Source organism: Calidris pugnax, unplaced genomic scaffold, assembly GCF_001431845.1.
Source record: "Calidris pugnax isolate Ruff unplaced genomic scaffold, ASM143184v1 scaffold331, whole genome shotgun sequence".
Lineage (NCBI taxonomy): Eukaryota > Metazoa > Chordata > Aves > Charadriiformes > Scolopacidae > Calidris > Calidris pugnax.
Genome location: NW_015091360.1, coordinates 603,844 through 622,462, shown reverse-complemented (window position 1 = coordinate 622,462; position 18,619 = coordinate 603,844). Strand labels below are relative to the sequence as shown.

At 45.3% G+C, this 18,619-nt stretch overlaps 1 protein-coding gene across 1 annotated transcript in view; it reads right to left on the bottom strand.

The window, feature by feature from the left end:
- Window positions 1-18,619, bottom strand: part of NCOA2 (nuclear receptor coactivator 2) — a 244,333-nt gene that overhangs the window by 136,490 nt on the left and 89,224 nt on the right. The window contains exon 2 of the mRNA XM_014961149.1: window positions 9,496-9,706. The gene's annotated coding sequence lies outside the window, so the exon portion shown is untranslated. The remainder of the gene's footprint in view (window positions 1-9,495; window positions 9,707-18,619) is intronic.

The window sequence follows — 18,619 nt, the reverse complement described above, 5'->3', positions numbered from 1 at the left end:
TATTACAAGGGGTTTGCAATTCTGTTTCGGTTGGATGCAGATCCTCCCACCAGCTAATTCTCACAGACCTCACTTCCCAGTCCTCAGGCAATCACCAGTCTGACCAGCCTGCACATGCCACAAGAAACATCTATCCTGGAAACATCATCCAGATGTCACCCTGGAAATCAGACCAGGCCACCAGAGAATCACAGAACCACAGAATCTTCTAGGTTGGAAGGGACCTTAAAGATCATCTTGTCCAACTGTCAACGTAACTTTGACAAAAATAGACACCCACACAACAAACAAGAAGCATCACCATCACTAAACCAGACCTCCCAGCACTACATCAACCTGTCTTTTGAACACCTCCAGGGATGGGGCCTCAACCACCTCCCTGGGCAGCCCATTCCAATGCCTGAGAACCCTTTCAGGGTAAAAATTGTTCCTAATATCCAATCTGAACCTCCCTTGGTGCAACTTGAGGCCATTTCCTCTCGTCCTGTCGCCTGTGACTTGAGAAAAGAGACCGACCCCCACCTCTCTACACCCTCCTTTCAGGTAGTTGTAGAGAGCAATAAGGTCTCCCCTCAGCCTCCTCTTCTCCAGGCTGAACAACCCCAGTTCCCTCAGCCTCTCCTCACAAGACTTATTCTCCAGACCCCTCACCATCTTTGTCGCCCTTCTCTGGACCCGCTCCAGCACCTCAATGTCTTTTTTATGGTAGGGGGCCCAAAACTGGACACAGTAGAGGTTCTTCTACATGCTTCCTTCCACTCCACCTTCTTCCACTCCCTCTAAACTGGACTGGGGCATCCATCCCTGGATGTGTTTAAGGGACTTTTAGATGCGGTACTGAGGGATATGGTGTAGGGGAGGACTGTGTAGAGTAGGGTAGATGGTTGGACTCGATGATCCCAAGGGTCTCTTCCAACCTCAATGATTCTATGATTCTAAGGCTCCAACACCGGCCAGTTGCTGGGCAGCATTTGCTGCTGCAGAGCTGCTCCCCACCTCCTTGGGTAAAAAGCAGAGCAGATGGAAATTTCCTGCAGGCTGGTCTTGGCCCACAGACCGATGTTTGAACCATACCCCTCTCCGAATAAGAGCAATCTATTCATTGCGTGGAACTGACTGGCCCCACTGTCCTCTTTTACAACACAAGCCCATCCAATCCCTTCGCTCAGTGATAAAACACGGCGCAGTGTGAGCACATTTCATCGCCTGCGCTTGCGCCAGGAACGAAGCCATGAAGGAAAATACGGCCATGTCACGCTAAGCAAAGAAACACATGAGTAACTCTGGCAAGCACCTAAGATAAGGCTCTTCTGAATGACTGAAGGTAATGTTATATTGATGTTATAATAATTACCTACACACAGAGGCACAGAGCAATCAGAAGCAGCAGCAGAAGCTGAGGACAGGCTGAGAGAGTTGGGGGGGTTCAGCCTGGAGAAGAGAAGGCTCCAGGGAGACCTTAGAGCCCCTTCCAGTCCCTAAACGGGCTCCAGGATGGCATTTGTGATGGTATGTCTTCCCTTTGAGAGCTCAGCTCTGCTCTGGTGCAGAACCAGCACCTTCTTGCTCTCCTTGGAGTGTGTTGTTCTCAAAACATTGACAGTATGTACATACACGTGTGTGCGTAGAAACATATATATATAGGTATAGCTGCCTTCCAGTCCCTAAAGGGGCTCCAGGAGAGATGGGGAGGGACTCTGGATCAGGGAGGAGCAGCCATAGGATGAGGGGGAAGGGTTTTAAACTGGAAGAGGGGAGATTTAGATGAGATCTCAGGAAGAAATTCCTTGCTGTGAGGGTGGTGAGACCCTGGAAGAGGTTGCCCAGAGAAGCTGTGGCTGCCCCATCCCTGGAGGGGTTCAAGGCCAGGCTGGATGGGGCTTGGAGCAACCTGGTCTGGTGGGAGGTGTCCCTGCTCAGGACAGGGGGGTGGAAACGGATGGTGTTTAATGTCCCTTCCAACTCTAACCATTCTATGATTCTGTGATTCTCTTGTCCTTTTATACTCGTGCTTTTATGCCACACTAAGTGCACGAGCAGAGTCAAAGGCAGGATGGGTGTATTAACTCAGAAAAAAAAAAAAAAAGAAAAAAAAAAGCTGTCCAAAAAAGCTGAGCCATCAGTCCTCAAAAAATTAATGCTAAAAGACTTTGAATAAAGCCAATTTGTAATGGAATGTAAGGAGGGAAGTCCCTGAAGAGAAAAGCTGTCTACCAGCTCGGCAGCAGGTTTTGCTGCCCCATGCAGTTTACCGTGGCAAGGAGCCAACTTGGCCGGGCCCGCTCTTCTCCGAGGAGCCTGGCCCGGGGCCAGCCGCGCTCCCAGGTCCCTTTCTCCTGCTGCCAAGCTCGAGGGGCAACCCAAGACCCCGGCTCGTGAATCTGCAGGCCCGCTTTACCACCGAGAAGGTTTGTGTTTTATAAACGGATCTCAAGCAAGTCAAGTTCCCTCCTATTTATACAGCGACCGAAGGGGTGAAACGGAACGCTTCGCCCAGCTCGAGAAAATGAGCCACAGATTGTTAATTATATGGCTATTTGCACTTTGACTGGAGGAGGAAGTAAGCTGGTTATAACTACTTTGGGCTTTACTCCCGCAACTGCATTGAAACCACATTTATGACAGCTGAAACTCTGCAATTTTATAGAAATGTGGGCACTTCCTGTTTTTGAAGCAAGTCCTGGGCGGCTGGCCCTCACCGCCGGGGAAGCAGGACCTCTTCAATGTGCTCCGCTTCAGAGATTGGCCTGGAGATCTTCCCTTAATGTTTTTAAACAGATAAAACACATATAATTGGAGTACTGCTCTCAAACAGCTCTATTTATGGCCTCAAGTTACGCCAGGGGAGGTTCAGGCTGGATATTAGGAAAAATTTTTTCACAGAAAGGGTTCTCAGCCATTGGAATGGGCTGCCCAGGGAGGTGGTTGAGGCCCCATCCCTGGAGGTGTTCAAAAGACGGGTTGATGTAGTGCTGGGAGGTATGGTTTAGTGATGGCGTGGCTTTTTGTTTGTTGTATGGGTGTCTATTTTTGTCAAAGTCAGGTTGACGATTGGACAAGATGATCTTTAAGGTCCCTTCCAACCTAGAAGATTCTGTGATTCTATTTCTAGGACCTAGGTGTTACAGAACACGTGTCCAGTTTTGGGCCCCTCACCACAAAAAAGCCATTGAGGGGCTGGAGCGGGTCCAGAGAAGGGCAACGGAGCTGGTGAGGGGTCTGGAGCACAAGGAGAAGGGGCTGGAGACCTTGTGAGGAGCGGCTGAGGGAGCTGGGTGTGTTCAGCCTGGAGAAGAGGAGGCTGAGGGGAGACCTTCTCGCTCTCTCCAACTCCCTGAAAGGAGGGGGTAGCCAGGGGAGGTCGGTCTCTTCTCCCAAGTCACAAGCCATGGGATGAGAGGAAACGGCCTCAAGTTGCACCAGGGGAGGGTCAGATTGGAGATTAGGAGCAGTTTTCACCCTGAAAGGGTTCTTAAGCCTTGGAATGGGCTGCCCAGGAAGGTGGTGGAGTCACCATCCCTGGAAGGATTTAAAAGCCATGTCGACATAGAGCTTAGAGATATGGTTTAGGGATGGTTTTTATCCTAGTTAGGTTGATGGTTGGCCTCGATCTGGAAGGTCCCTTCCAACCTGGACAATTCTATGATTCTATGTTCTCCATGTGTGAGTGCAAAAGGCCCAGCTGTCACCCAGGGGGTGCTCGGTCTCTGGTGAGGTGGTGACGGTCACTCTCAGATGGGGGGACTGCCCTCCAAATTACACACACACGGCAGATCTATCTTTTTCCACTCAATACACAGTATTTCAAGTAATTTGTAATCGCTGCTTCATTATTTTGCTCATTATCAATTCTTCGCTGCAGCAAGTCCATGTTCAATTTTATAGACACTGAGTATGGGGAGTAACACAGTCCTCCCGGCATAAATCAAAGAAAATCATTATTTAACTGGACGATAATTTTTAAAACACCATTTAAAAACTCTAATAAGCAGCAGGATGTTTCCTGTGCCTTTTCTCTTACTTTGCTTATTTATGTTAATTGGATCTCACAAACCAAACTCCTGCAATGAGTACGATTACATAAATCAGCGCTCTGCTTTTCCACTGACAGTCATTTTCCGAGGAGATTACAGCAGGAAGGCATCTATAGACTGATCATATTGTTCAACTGAAAAGCAAATGCACATCCAGTAATTCCTGATGATAAAATGTGGTAATTCTTACTTACAAAAAAAACGCACCCACATTTAATTTTACAGCGTATCCCTCCTGATTTGTTTCCTGACACACTGCTTGAGAGTCAAGTGCCCCCTACAAATGCAAGCTATTTAGAGTGAAGATCACCAAAATCCTCAACACAGAGAAGCGTCAGCCTTTGTTTTGCTTTCCAAGACCACAACCTCTTATTTTTGACCACTAGATCCAACCCTGTAACTATGAAAACTTGCCAGCCTTGCAGTGCTAACAGAGAAGCAAACAATTTCGGACATCTGAAGTCTTGAACTGGAAGAAGATTAACTAAAGATCTGATTTTAAAGCCCTCTATGCAAAAATCTTCAACTAAAAGAAACACTAAAGCTAAAATTTCAAATTCAATTACAGCTGATTTATTGATTTCTCCTGGCTTAACTTGCAGAGTGAACAGGGTGTATGGTGTAACTCAGGCACTTCTTTAAAAGCACTTCCCTCCGTTGCCGCCTTCCTGCCTCAACCCCAGGCACGGTTTCGAAGTGGCAGATGAGCTAATCTGCAACTACAAGAGGCTCAGCCCTGCTGTCCCCTCTTCCAGGTCATCTTCAGCACAGACATTTGTCCAACTCTGGAGTTAGTGAGTTCAAAGAGCTGAAGAGCAAGCCAAGTGACCCAACCAGGGCAGGGGTGTTGGAACTCGATGATCTTTAAGGCCCCTTCCAACTCTAACCATTCTGTAATTCTAAAACCGTGGCTAGTTGACAGCTGGTTTGGCTCCCTGAGCCACCTTACCCCAGAGTTGTGGTGACAAGGATGCCAGCACGAGGGAGAAGGGGTAATTCCTTGGCAGGGAGGGTGCAATCCATGCTTCTGGAAGCCATAAGACCAAGGTTTGTGGCAACTATGCCGTATTTTGAGGGTTCGACTAGATGATCTGAAAGGTCCCTTCTAACCTAGGAAATTCTATGATTATTTATGGAATCATAGAATGGTTTAGGTTGGAAGGGACCTTCAAGATCATTGAGTTTTAAGCCCCTGCCCTAGGCAGGGACACCTCCCACCAGACCAGGTTGCTCCAAGCCCCATCCAGCCTGGCCTTGAACCCCTCCAGGGATGGGGCAGCCACAGCTTCTCTGGGCAACCTCTTCCAGTGTCTCATCACCCTCACAGCAAAGAATTTCTTCCCCAGACCTCATCTTAGTCTCCCCTCTTTCAGTTTAAAACCCTTCCCCCTCGTCCTATGGCTCCCCTCCCTGATCCAGAGTCCCTCCCCATCTCTCCTGGAGCCCCTTGAGGGACTGGAAAGGGCTCTGAGGTCTCCCTGGAGCCTTCTCTTCTTCAGGCTGAACAACCCCACCTCTCTCAGCCTGTCCTCACAGCAGAGATGCTCCAACCCTCTGAGCACCTTTGTGGCCTCCTCTAGACCTGTTCCAACATGTCCTTCCTGTGCTGAGGGCTCCAGAGCTGGACACAGTGCTCCAGGTGTCATTTGTGCCATCTCCACAAAAACTGGCCCTATGTTCAGCCCCTGTCCTCCAAACAAGGGAGGACACAAAAAAATCCAATTCATGGGGTGCAGTCTAAAGCTGCCCAATTACCTCACTGAGCTACAGACTCAAAATCTCAACTCCCCTTGGACTATTTTCTTTTTTGACTGAAGCCTACTGTTTCCACATAGAAGCACTCAAGGCTAGATCTTTGCAAACTTCGCCCCAAAAGTAATGTGAGAGTTTCTAACAAGGGGGAGGGGAAGACTTAATGAAGGCAGCCCGGATTAGCTAAACGATACATCATAGCGGAACGATTCTGCTCTTAAAAGATCATGCAGATGTTACGACGGAGGCAAAGAAAGCCTTTCTTTAGCTACAGGCACAGCTGCCGCGTACAACTTCAAAAAAGACTTGGCACAGGACTTGAGCCACAAAACTTCCCCTTCATTTCATGCACGTCATCTGAAACTTCAGCGAGCTGCTCCAAGGACAAAACTGACACTCGGGTTGTTTGGAACATCTTATCAACAGCGGGGAGCAGCTCCTTGAGCTGCCAACGCTCACGTGGACCTTCCCAAAACTCGACTGCACCTCTCCAATTCCTCCTCGGCCCAGCAAGCCCTCAAAAGCGATGACATCCCACGCTGCTGTCCCTCCTATTTGTGCTTGCATTATCCAAGAAGACAATGGAATTACCACGTAATAAATGCACATTAAAGCTTCAAAAATAGCCATGATAAAAAGTGAAGGAAACTATCTGTTCAAGTAACATTAGAAAGTAGTATCAACTTCCGTTCACATCCTTCGTTACCTACCCACCGAGCGGCTCCGAGCAGTCACCCTGACCACAAAGCTGAAAATCACATCAAATGTACATGCCTAGTGCTCGTCTTGTATTTTCCACATGGTGTATGCACCACAAAGAAAACATCTATTCGCTCTCTAAATTAAAAGTTCAGCTTCTCCCTTTAAACGTGTCCAAGTATTACAACTCGTTCCATGTAGCGCCCAAGATGGTCTTGCATCGGTTTTATATATTTAACAATAAAGCACAGAGAATTTGATCTGCACTAACATTACACTTATTCCATGTAGCGCCCAAGATGGTCTTGCATCAGTTTTATATATTTAACAGTAAAGCACAGAGAATTTTTAATCTGCACTAACATTACACTTGCTTTCAGTGATTACATTGATAGGAGATACCAGAGAAACCTAAACTGCTTTAACATACAGGAGATACCAGAGAAACCTAAACTGCTTTAACACACGTGTACGTGTAGGAGATTAAATTAGAGCATTCCTAACGCATGGGAACAGAATCTTAGAAACTGTTTTTAATTTCTCCCTTTTTCTTCTTTTATTAATTCATATGACATCAGCTCGTTGGCTCTTATGACATTCTTTGCTACTACAATGTGAAGCCATAAACTGATTTGTTACCTACAATATTCTTCCCACAACTGTGAAGTTACTAAGAATAATTAATCCAAATGAGAAAACAGCAACTAAATTTGTTATCAAACTTTGTAAGTAAAATAGAGTAGAAAAAGCTGCAGAAACAAGGAAATACAAGCAAAAATGTACCAGAAGAGCTTTTTAAAAAAAATTACTCAATTACTTCATTACTGAGAACTTGATAAAAAGCTAGAAACCCATAACTTGAAAGAATATTAGTAATGTTGATTAAAAACAGTGATGAAAACTCACTGAAGCACAGGTAAGGCTTGAAATGCTAGAAATATTAACCACAGTATTACTGTATTCGTGAAAACATAACACTTCAAAATGACCCACTTTAATAATAGTAAAAAAAATGAAAGAATATAGGCACCCCCCACCTCTACCGCTTTTATAAAACACCATCTACTTCTCAGAATTAGTAACAGACTCATGAAACCGAACCAATTTGTTCAACAGATGTTTCAGTTAACCCAGAGGAATTTTACTTTTCTATTGTAGAAATAGAGCACGCCGAATAAAATTCCGCTATTATTAGCAGCTTTCAAACTATATTAGCTCAAAATTAGCTTTCACTTCCATTTTTTTTTTAATTTCTTTCACCTCCCAGAAAATATTTTTCCACGCGCCGGATTAGACGTGCCACCGAAATAAAGTAGGCACATTGATAAAACGAGTCGCCCTTCTCCTCCCCCTGCTTTATGGGAGAGGCAGGAATGGCAGAACTTTTATTTTTCTTGGCTTTCCTCTCTCCCCATTAGCAGATAATCTTCTCTCCTGAGCAGCTCTGGGCCCACAGCCCCCCTTTCCCCTCCCAGTCCCAGTGCTTTTCCTCCAGCGGGCTCTGCCAATTGTGCCATCCTTTCGTAACGGGCGCTGCGTTGCATCACTCTAATTGCAACATCATTTTCGATGCTCTAGGTAAAGCAAATAATTTCAGTTTTAACTTCTGCTCAGAAAATACAGATCGGTGTTGTTCCTCCCCCCCAACAACCTTTTTTATTTATCTGTTTAAAGATTTAAAAATGAATTTGCACCGCACAGCAGTAGTCAAAAATACCTTGTTTTTTCTTAGAAAGCAGCACTTTAAAAATGTTGCTGGGTGCCTAAAGTATTAACTGCAGTTTTTTACAGAGCCATATGTAGTAGATCCCCCCTGAGTAGGCTGGAAGGGGAATGTGCATCCTTACTCTGTGTATTTAATATAATATTTAGCCATTAGCAAAGCTTCATAGCTTTTACTGCCTCTCTCTCTCCTGCACTGGAGAGTAACAGCTTATCTGGCAAACACACTCACTACGTTTCCAGGCACCGAAGACACGCTCTTGGTTAATTCATAAAATCTGATCTAATGGTAGATTATTTTGCATTCAGGTTAGCTAAGTTAAAACAATATTTAGCTTAACCGATGCCTCGGCCCCAAAAAAACACTCTGTTATCTACTGATTACAACAGCATTGTAGCCAGCGACGGACATCCCGCTGGGAAAACACAAACCCCGAGCCTGAAGAAATGCAGATGAAATTCTGAGCTCCAGCCCTTCTGATAGTGGGCATTACAAACACTGCCTGCTTTGGACCTGCTACAATACCCGGGCACAGGAGGCGTGTGCCTGCGACAAACGATGAATTTACGCATCCTTTTGGGTTTACGTCCATACTTTATCTGAGTTGACAGCATTAAAAACGCTGTGCTTCTTGCACCCCAGCTCATATTACACGATACAAACTTCTACACTAAAACCCGCCCGCCCGTGGAGGCGAGTCCTGACAGGAGGAAATGTCAGAAGTTAAGTTTTAGAGAGACTTAGATTTTTGCCTTTTGTTTTCTTCTGGGGCACGGTCCGCACCGCGGTTGTGTCACACCACTTCCACAGCACCTCTGCCTCCTTCTGCGTGCAGAATTGCCACTAATCAAACAGCAATCTGTTTTACTCCTGGTATTTGGCCTATGGTCCAATACCTTATTTACCACATGCTACTCCCATTTTTTTTGGACGACGGAACAAGTAATTTCTTTGTGAATTCAACGGCGCAGCCGAGTCCTTCATCAACAGAATGGTTAGTCCTACTGTTACTCCAGCTTCGAATAACTGTGTTATTCCCAACTTGAGCTTTAAGGTCAAAATGATTCTCCAATTCTGAAGACAACTTGGCATAGCTCAGACCTCATTTTTTTCACAGCACTTCGCGTTACGTTGTGCTTTATATAGCACTTTCAAACCTCAGCCCCCAGCGCCTCGCTCGCACTTACCAGCGCTCAGCACTTTTCCAAATCAAATCCAGAGATTCAAGACAGCAAGACACAGATAGTTCACAAAGACAGGAGAAAAGCCAGGATTTGAGCAACTTACCGAGCATCACCTAGGAAGTCTGTGGCACAGCCAGGAAGAAAATCTTGTTCCCCAGCTGCGCAGAGCATCAGAACGGCCTCTGCCTCCCTTGCACGGCCCGATCGCTGCTGGAAGTGAGGCAGGGGCACTACAGAGAACAGCCTTCTCCACCACAGCAACCAGATTCATTCCCAGAGCAGGTCCATCCTGTGCACGGAACGAAGCAGGGGTCCTGTGGAAAAAAAAACAAAAGCCAGCACATCAGCGTACAGTTATATACCATTAAATTGCAAGGCTTCCTCATGAGAGGTCAAATGAAAAGAGTTTTGCAAAGATAAGTTCAGTTTGGACACTTCTTGACTTGGATGTTGCCACACTGCAAAAGGGTCAAATGAAAAGAGTTTTGCAAAGATAAGCTCAGTTTGGACATTTCTTGACTTGGACGTTGCCACACTGCAAAAGATCACAGAATCACAGAATTATCTAGGCTGGAAGAGACCCTCGGGATCATCGAGTCCAGCCATCCACCCTACTCTAAAGTTCTCCCCTACACCATATCCCCCAACACCACATCTAAACGGTTCTTAAACACAGCCAGGGATGGGGACTCAACCACCTCCCTGGGCAGCCTATTCCAATGCCCGACCACTCTCTCTGTGAAGAATTGTTTCAAAAGATGTTTGCATTTGGCGCTTTTAGAAACAAAGGAATTGAGACATCAGACCTTGTACGACGGCGTCACATTGACACCGACAAAAACCAGCAGTGGGGTCGAAACTGGTTGCAAACAGTTCTCTGCATGAGGATTAACCGTAGGCAGTGGTTAAAACCATATTCTCAAGGAACTTCTACTGAAATCAAAAGGTGTTTATTTATATTCAAAGATCTTTCTGGAAAAGGACCTTCCATAAGAAACTCCTCTGCCTGTTTTCCTCCAGCCATATCCTCTGGCCCATGTTGATTCAAGCCCTAGTGCTTCTTCGTTCCTACCTCCAGCACCTTTGGCCAAGTCTCTCCTCATCCCCACTCCCCAAGGCTTTCCATCTCCCCTGCCTTGGTCACTTCCAGGCTTGGCTGGCAGTGCCACACTATCCTCTTGACTCCCCCTCCTTCATTCCCCAACACACCATCATATTAACTCTCCCTCTCACCCCAGGTCCATCTCCCCTGGTCCCAGTCTATGGCATCTGGGGGACAGGACCACACCAGACCCCCATGGGTCCACTTCTGGCTCTCAGGTGCTGGGGGTACAAGGCATTGTTTTCACCCCCCACCTCAGTCTTCCCCTCCCCATCCAGGCCATACAGCTCTCAAGCCGGCATGCGAGAACTGAGATTTCTTTAAAAGGTTACACTTTGGTTACATCTGAGATTTTCACAGTGCTGACAAAGCCGTGACTCATAAACCGCTTTTCTTCCCCAGAAACTATCACCAGCACTTCCCGCGCTGCCATCTAACTCCGAGCCTCTACTTTGAAGGCAGGGACATAGAGTATTTCCAAAAAAAGTTGTTTTTTTTAAAAGAATTTTTTTTTTCATGCGTTCTTACAGATAGCTAAATAATTTTGGCAGAAATAAAAAAAAATAAATGCTAGAGGCAAATGCCTAACCCCAAAGGCTAATGGTTTACAAAGTTATAAAACACTCCAATCAGCATCCTATACAGGTTGGGAGGAGAGAGAATGGCTGGAGAGCAGCCCTGAGGAGAAGGACTTGAGGGTAGTGGTGGATGAGAAGCTCCACATGAGCCGGCAACGTGCGCTGGCAGCCCAAAAACCCAACCCCATCCTGGGCTGCATCCCCAGCAGCGTGGCCAGCAGGGCCAGGGGGGGATTCTGCCCCTCTGCTCCGCTCTGGGGAGACCCCACCTGGAGCTCTGTGTCCAGCTCTGGAGTCCTCAGCACAGGAAGGACATGGACCTGTTGGAATGGGGCCAGAAGAGGCCACAGAGATGCTGGGAGGGCTGGAGCCCCTCTGATGTGAGGACAGGCTGAGAGAGTTGGGGGGGTTCAGCCTGGAGAAGAGAAGGCTCCAGGGAGACCTTAGAGCCCCTTCCAGTCCCTCAAGGGGCTCCAGGAGAGATGGGGAGGGACTCTGGATCAGGGAGGGGAGCCATAGGATAAGGGGTAATGGCTTTACACTGAAAGAGCAGAGATTGAGGTGAGATCTCAGGAAGAAATTCTTTGCTGTGAGGGTGGTGAGACCCTGGAAGAGGTTGCCCAGAGAAGCTGTTGGTGCCCCATCCCTGGAGGTGTTCAAGGCCAGGCTGGATGGGGCTTGGAGCAACCTGGTCTGGTGGGAGGTGTCCCTGCCCAGGGCAGGGGGTTGGAGCTCAATGATCTTTAATGTCCCTTCAAACCCAAACCGTTCCATGATTTTATACTGGGAAGGCACCAGGCAGCCTTCCTTATTGCAATCCCTGATGGTTCCCCTTTTGTCCCCTTTTGTTGTCCCCTTCAGCTCCCTGAAACTAGAACTGTGCAAATATTAACACCTGAGACCAGCAGTCAAACTGTAGAGCGGGGGCTGTAGGTGGACAGTGCCTTTATCTTCACCCCCAGTTTGGTCACACGCCTACAAGCGCCCTTCCAACAGCATGGGCAGACACCAGCCCACCGTCCAGCCAGGGCTTCTTCAGATACCACCATTTTCACCCCAGAGGTACCAATGCTCGCCTGAAAAGCTACGGCTGCCCACAAAATACTTCTAGGCCACCAAAACCTGAAGGAAAATGGGTTAGCTTCATCCCCGATGAAGGTCACACACACAGCTAACGGAGATAATTTAAGCAAACCCATTTTACTTCACATTTGCACTCAATTAGAAGCAGCCGTGGATCGGTTACAAAGAGGAAGGGTAACTTCATACCCTGGTATTGCTCGTGATCATCTGCCCCTGCCTGGAGGGGAAATAACCTTCTTGCATGAAACTCCGGGAAACTTTTTCTTTCCCTTTCTCTATTTAGCAATTCTTTATTTCAGCACAAAAAACAAACGCAGCACGCTGTCAAGTTATATGCAGAAAGAGGAAAACCTCTTGTTACAGACCACACGTTCTCTTAGAGCAAAATCCAATTTATACATTTTTTTACTGAGCTCTTAATAGCAACCAAGACAACAATTTCTCAATGGCTCTTGCAAAGGCTTCTGTACAAACACGGTCCAGAAGAGCAGAGCAAGAAAAGGAAAACGAGTGTCACACACTCTTGGATGGATGGAAATTATAGCACGGATTAAATGCAGTATGACATTTATTTTTCAATAAGAAGTAATTATTTCCAAGGAATGACTAACGATTCCCATGAGATCGTATTTAATCTGGAGACATCTGATGTACCTCATTTTCAAAAAGCACTTATTAGCTACGGCAAAAAAAAAGTATGTGACCCACATGCACACTCCTAGAACATCCATGTTTGTTCTTATGAAAATAAACTGAGAAGCTTCAACCTCAGTGTGTAAAACGTAATGAAACACTAAAAACACATTTCCATTTTCAAAAAGACAAATAATTTTATGATATCTTGAATTCAGTTGAAGTAATAAAACTGGCTATCAAGAATCTATAAAGCTAGATTATTCTTTTTTTCAAGGCCAGAATGATTTATCTGATCAGTAGTTACAGCTAAGATGAAAAATATAATGAAGTTGAATGAAACTTCAGTACTTCAATGTACAATCATGGAAACCACACAAAACTTCTTCCTTAAAAAAGGAGAGCAGAATTTCATGCACTATTTCATTTGGCAGAGCAGAACATATTTGCTGTCAGCAAAGGACTTTTTTTCAATGAAGAAAAAAGGAAAAGAAACTATTTCCATTCATACAGCATCGCCCAGCTGATGAGAACTATCGGGCACTGGTAGTTGTCTCTCAACTGTAAGCAACAAATAGATTTAGCTCCTATAGGTGACTCTACTGTGTTCCCAAAAACTCATCTGAAATCCAACAGACCTCCAAAACCACTGTCTGTTTGTTTAACATAAACTAACCTCATTATTTTACCACTGGAATCAGTATTTCTGGGCTAAAACACTACATGAAGTGGGAAAGCTTTAATGTAAAACAAATCATAAGACACTGATAACAGAAACACTTGAAAAGGCTCTAGGACTGCACGGATTTATAGGAGATTTGTGAATATATAAACACTCGGTTATACACATCAAGAAAAAGGTGAGGCTTAGTGCAGTGAACTCATCATCCAAAAAGACTAATCTTCTTTAGGACAAGTGTATTCTTAAAAGTAGTTAAACCAGCTGGGCCAAAGTGTATTGAGCATCTCACCCAACAACGAAGATTCACCCAAGACCATGAATTCATTGTAAGGTAAGATTCCTCTTCGGAATTCCCCTTCCCCCTAGAAGTAGTTTCCAGCAGTTTTGAAGCACAAGCTCTTCCCTGAAAACCTTCAGCAGCTTTTTGTTACAAAAGCAAATAGTGTTATTTGCTACGATCAATGTATTGGCAGCATTTGACGAGGAATTCTCCTCTACATGCTGAAATTAATTCTGTTATTAAGTTTTTTTTAAGGAAGCTTTTTTTAATGATCATAAGGAACATAATTTCCTATCATCAAAAATCCCCAAATCATGCTTCCCTTTTTAATTCCAAGAAATATCTCAAAGAATCGTACTATCCTACATAACTGCTGCTACACCAGCATCGACACAAAAACTACTTCATGCTTTCATCAACACCTATAGTGTAATTTACTCTTTTATTTCAATCTGTTCAAATAACTTGACACAATGGCTCAGGATCCAACATTATGGTTCTTATGCAAATAAACAGACTCCCACATGAAGGTTACAGCTCCACAATGCACTACACGCAGCTGCTCACAGCTTGTCCTCCCTCTGAAAAGCAGATTAAAATGGAATAGCAACCTTATACCTGGATTCCAGTGATTTTACTGACTTAGGGCATATCATATAAAAAAAAATAACCTTCAGTTACCAATACTGTCAACAGCATCTACAACTTCCCATTGATGTATTTTACTGACTTAGGGCATATCATATAAAAGAAATTATCTTCAGTTACCAATACTGTCAACAGCACCTAAAACTTCCCATTGATGTGGCACTGCATGGTCAAAGAATCAATGGGCCAAGGCCAATGGGATGAGGTTCAACACGGCCAGGTGTTGGGTCCTCCACTTGGGTCCCACCAACCCCCTGCAGCGCTCCAGGCTGGGGGCAGAGGGGCTGGAGCTGCCCCATGGAAAAGGACCTGGGGGTGTTGGTCGCCTGTCGGCTGAACAGGAGCCAGCAGAGTGCCCAGGTGGGCAAGAAGGCCACCAGCATCCTGGCCTGGGTGAGGAACAGTGTGGGGAGTAGTATGTGGGAGGTGATCGTTTGGCCTGGGTCAGGAACAGTGTGGTGAGTAGTACTTGGGAGGTGACCAGTCCCCTGTACTGGGCACTGGTGAGGCCCCACCTCAAGGGCCGTGTCCAGTTTTGGGCCCCTCACCACAAAAAAAGCCATTGAGGGGCTGGAGCGGGTCCAGAGAAGGGCAACGGAGCTGGTGAGGGGTCTGGAGCACAAGGAGAAGGGGCTGGAGACCTTGTGAGGAGGAGCTGAGGGAGCTGTGGGTGTTCAGCCTGGAGAAAAGGAGGCTGAGGGGAGACCTTCTCGCTCTCTCCAACTCCCTGAAAGGAGGGTGTAGCCAGGGGGGGGTCGGTCTCTTCTCCCAAGGAACAGGACATGGGACAAGAGGAAATGGCCTCAGGCCCATTGCACCAGGGGAGGTTCAGATTGGAGATTAGGAACAGTTTTTACATGGAAAGGGTCCTTAAGCCTTGGAATGGGCTGCCCAGGGCAGTGGTGGAGTCACCATCCCTGGAGGGTTTTAAAAGCCACATTGACATAGAGCTTGGAGATACGGTTTAGGGATGGTTTTGGACTTGATGATCTTAAAGGTCCCTTCCAATCTCAACAATTCTATGATTCCACGATCACAGTGTAATGGATATCACCTCCAGACCCCTCTTAACTTTCTTAGGATCCACTCCACGGTAATTTCCAGCACATCCAGCACTGGTTTAACTGACTGGAGTTTTTAGTTGGTCATTTCATAAGCGCTTACTTTAGTACTATTATTTAAGCTCACCTCACTTCATGTACTCTACAAAGAGGATTTGTTTCTCTTAGTCCAGGAATGACAGTGCCAAAAATAGAATGACAGAATCTTAGAATTGCCGGGGTTGGAAGGAACCTTTCAGATCCTCGAGTCCCACCACCAGCCTAACTCTGATAAAAGCCATCACTAACCCATGTCTCTAAGCACTACAGCTACAGAGCAAACAGTAAAGGTTATATAGTAGTCTATTGTGCATATCAACTAAAATAAACATACTTATAGTCTGTTATGTTTTCAAAATGATGCACTTGACCCTCAGAGAGTCATAAAAGCAAAACCGGGTAAGAGCACAGGTATAAGGGTATCTTGCATAGAAAGCAACAGCGGGTGCTTAGTTTAAATGCAAATACACCTGTAGTATCCTCTGGCCTCTGAACTGGCTTTTGGATCCTGTTTCAGAGTGAAGAGCTGAGACCATCACTAACCCATGTCTCTAAGCACTACAGCTACAGAGCAAACAGTAAAGGTTATATAGTAGCCTATTGTGCATATCAACTAAAATAAACATACTTATAGTCTGTTATGTTTTCAAAATGATGCACTTGACCCTCAGAGAGTCATAAAAGCAAAACCGGGTAAGAGCACAGGTATAAGGGTATCTTGCATAGAAAGCAACAGCGGGTGCTTAGTTTAAATGCAAATACACCTGTAGTATCCTCTGGCCTCTGAACTGGCTTTTGGATCCTGTTTCAGAGTGAAGAGCTGAGATTTGAGCAGCCTGGTCTGGTGGGTGGTGTCCCTGCCCAGGACAGGGGCGTTGGAACTGGATGAACTTTAAGATCTTTTCCAACTCTAACCATTCTACGATTCCATGATTGTGGTGGGTGGTGTCCCTGCCCAGGACAGGGGCGTTGGAACTGGATGAACTTTAAGATCTTTTCCAACTCTAACCATTCTACGATTCCATGATTGTATGAAGATGGCTTCTGGCACACGTTTGGCAGTACTGGACCAAAGCAAACCCTTTAAAATCACCCCCTTCTTATCATCATGGCTTAGAAGAGGAATACACCATGACCGTTTATATTTATATGCAAACCCTCCTTTTTTGCTACCAGGGTTTCTGACTATTTTTTAAAATTATGCCTTAGTTTTCACCCAGGTAACTTTCAGAAATTCAAAACTACATGATAAAATCCCTACATTTGCCAAACACAGAAGGAAGTTCTTCATAGAGCAGAGAATAAAAAAACAGGAGAATGAAGAAATGTTATTGCTCCTAAATGAACAAAAATGCATGTCACGCATGGGTTCCTTAATGAAACAATGATCATTAAACTCTATTATACTGTTTGTGACTAATTGGTGAGATTCTTTGAATAAAATGGCCTTTTTTACACCATCTTGCTATTCCAGTAGTGTGCTTAGTTCCAGAAATTGTAGGTTTTGAGCCTGAAACCCACGATGAGAAGGCGCACAGAATATTTTCTAACAGATTCTTGGTGAGCAAATGTGGGTTTGGTGCCTCAAAGCCTGACAGCTCTGATCGAATACGCTGATTTCTCCTCTACCCCCTGGGCTACATTTGTAAAATTTAATCATCTCCTTTTCTAGATCTCTTATTTGAACCCACAAATCCTTCCTCTCATGAACTACCTCAAACACCATCACATTACTCTGGACAGAAATGTTCAAAGTGTGGTGCTACACCAGGGTGCTGAGCCAACCTAACAGCTAACTGCTACTAAAAAGTTCTTCTGCTCCTGTCCCTTGCCTTGCATTCATCCTCTCCTTTAGTAAGCCCCTTCAACTCACTAATCCAGCATAAAATTGTCCACTTTTTTTTGTACAATCACTTCATCAAGGGCTGAGAGAAGTCATATAGCCAGCAAGATGGGGGAACAACAGGACAACTTGGCCTAGACTGTGGAGAAGGCGATGGAGAAAAGGAAAAGGACTTTCATTTCCAGAAGTCATCAGTTTTTTACCCCTACCAGATTAGCTCAATTTCTCCTGCCACACCAAACCTTCTCAATCACCTAGAATCACAGCGGAGATTTAGATGAGATTTTAGGAAGAAATTCTTTGCTGTGAGGGTGGTGAGAGCCTGGAAGAGGTTGCCCAGAGAAGCTGTGGCTGCCCCATCCCTGGAGGGGTTCAAGGCTGGATGGGGCTTGGAGCAACCTGGTCTGGTGGGAGGTGTCCCTGCCCAGGGCAGGGGGTTGGAACTGGATGATCTTTAAGGTCTCTTCCAATCCAAACCATCCTATTATTCTACGATTCTACCACTATATATTAATCCCATGAATTTGAGTGCAAAAAAATGTACAGCATTTAAATACAAGTTCGAAATGAGATAATTCTACTCAATTTACCAAAAAATCAGGTAGCACATACTATCCATATGTATTTATACAGATAAATACACATGTATATATAAAACTATAAAAGATATTTAAAACATATAATTTCCAATGCTGGCTAAAAAAAAACTTGCCCCAAAAATGCTACTCAGTTCTTCTAAAAATCAAAGCAGCTCCAATTTTATGACTAAATACGATGAGTCATTTTCTTCTTTGGTTCCAGGATCCTTCTGCAGAAGGATCCCCCAAAATGAGGAAACTGCTTTTGCTCCTGCTTGAACACAAATGGAATAAGTTGCCTCTCTCACAAGGGAGAAATTATTTTAACTGTTTCAAATGTTCCTGAAGTAGAAGTCAAAGCAAATGGAAAAGCCGCCGTATCTACAGCTCAACGCAACTGCAGTCCACAGCCTTCACCAAGTCAAAGTCATGCCTCTGTGCAAGGAAATTCTGACTACAGGTATGTCAAAAGGGGTAAGGAGAGCTTCACGCTTTGATACAACTCTTGGTCACGCTCATTGCAGCTCTTCAGAGTTCCCTGAACACCCCCATGGCCACCTTTCCATCCTCCTCTATTCCACAGACTATTGACCCACCTCATGAGCACAACCCCTCCCTTCAGCCGCTCTTTGGGAACCTAAGGACCTTTCATACTTTTGCTACCTGACTGGTTTCTAACCAGGCAGGCCAGTTTTACTGC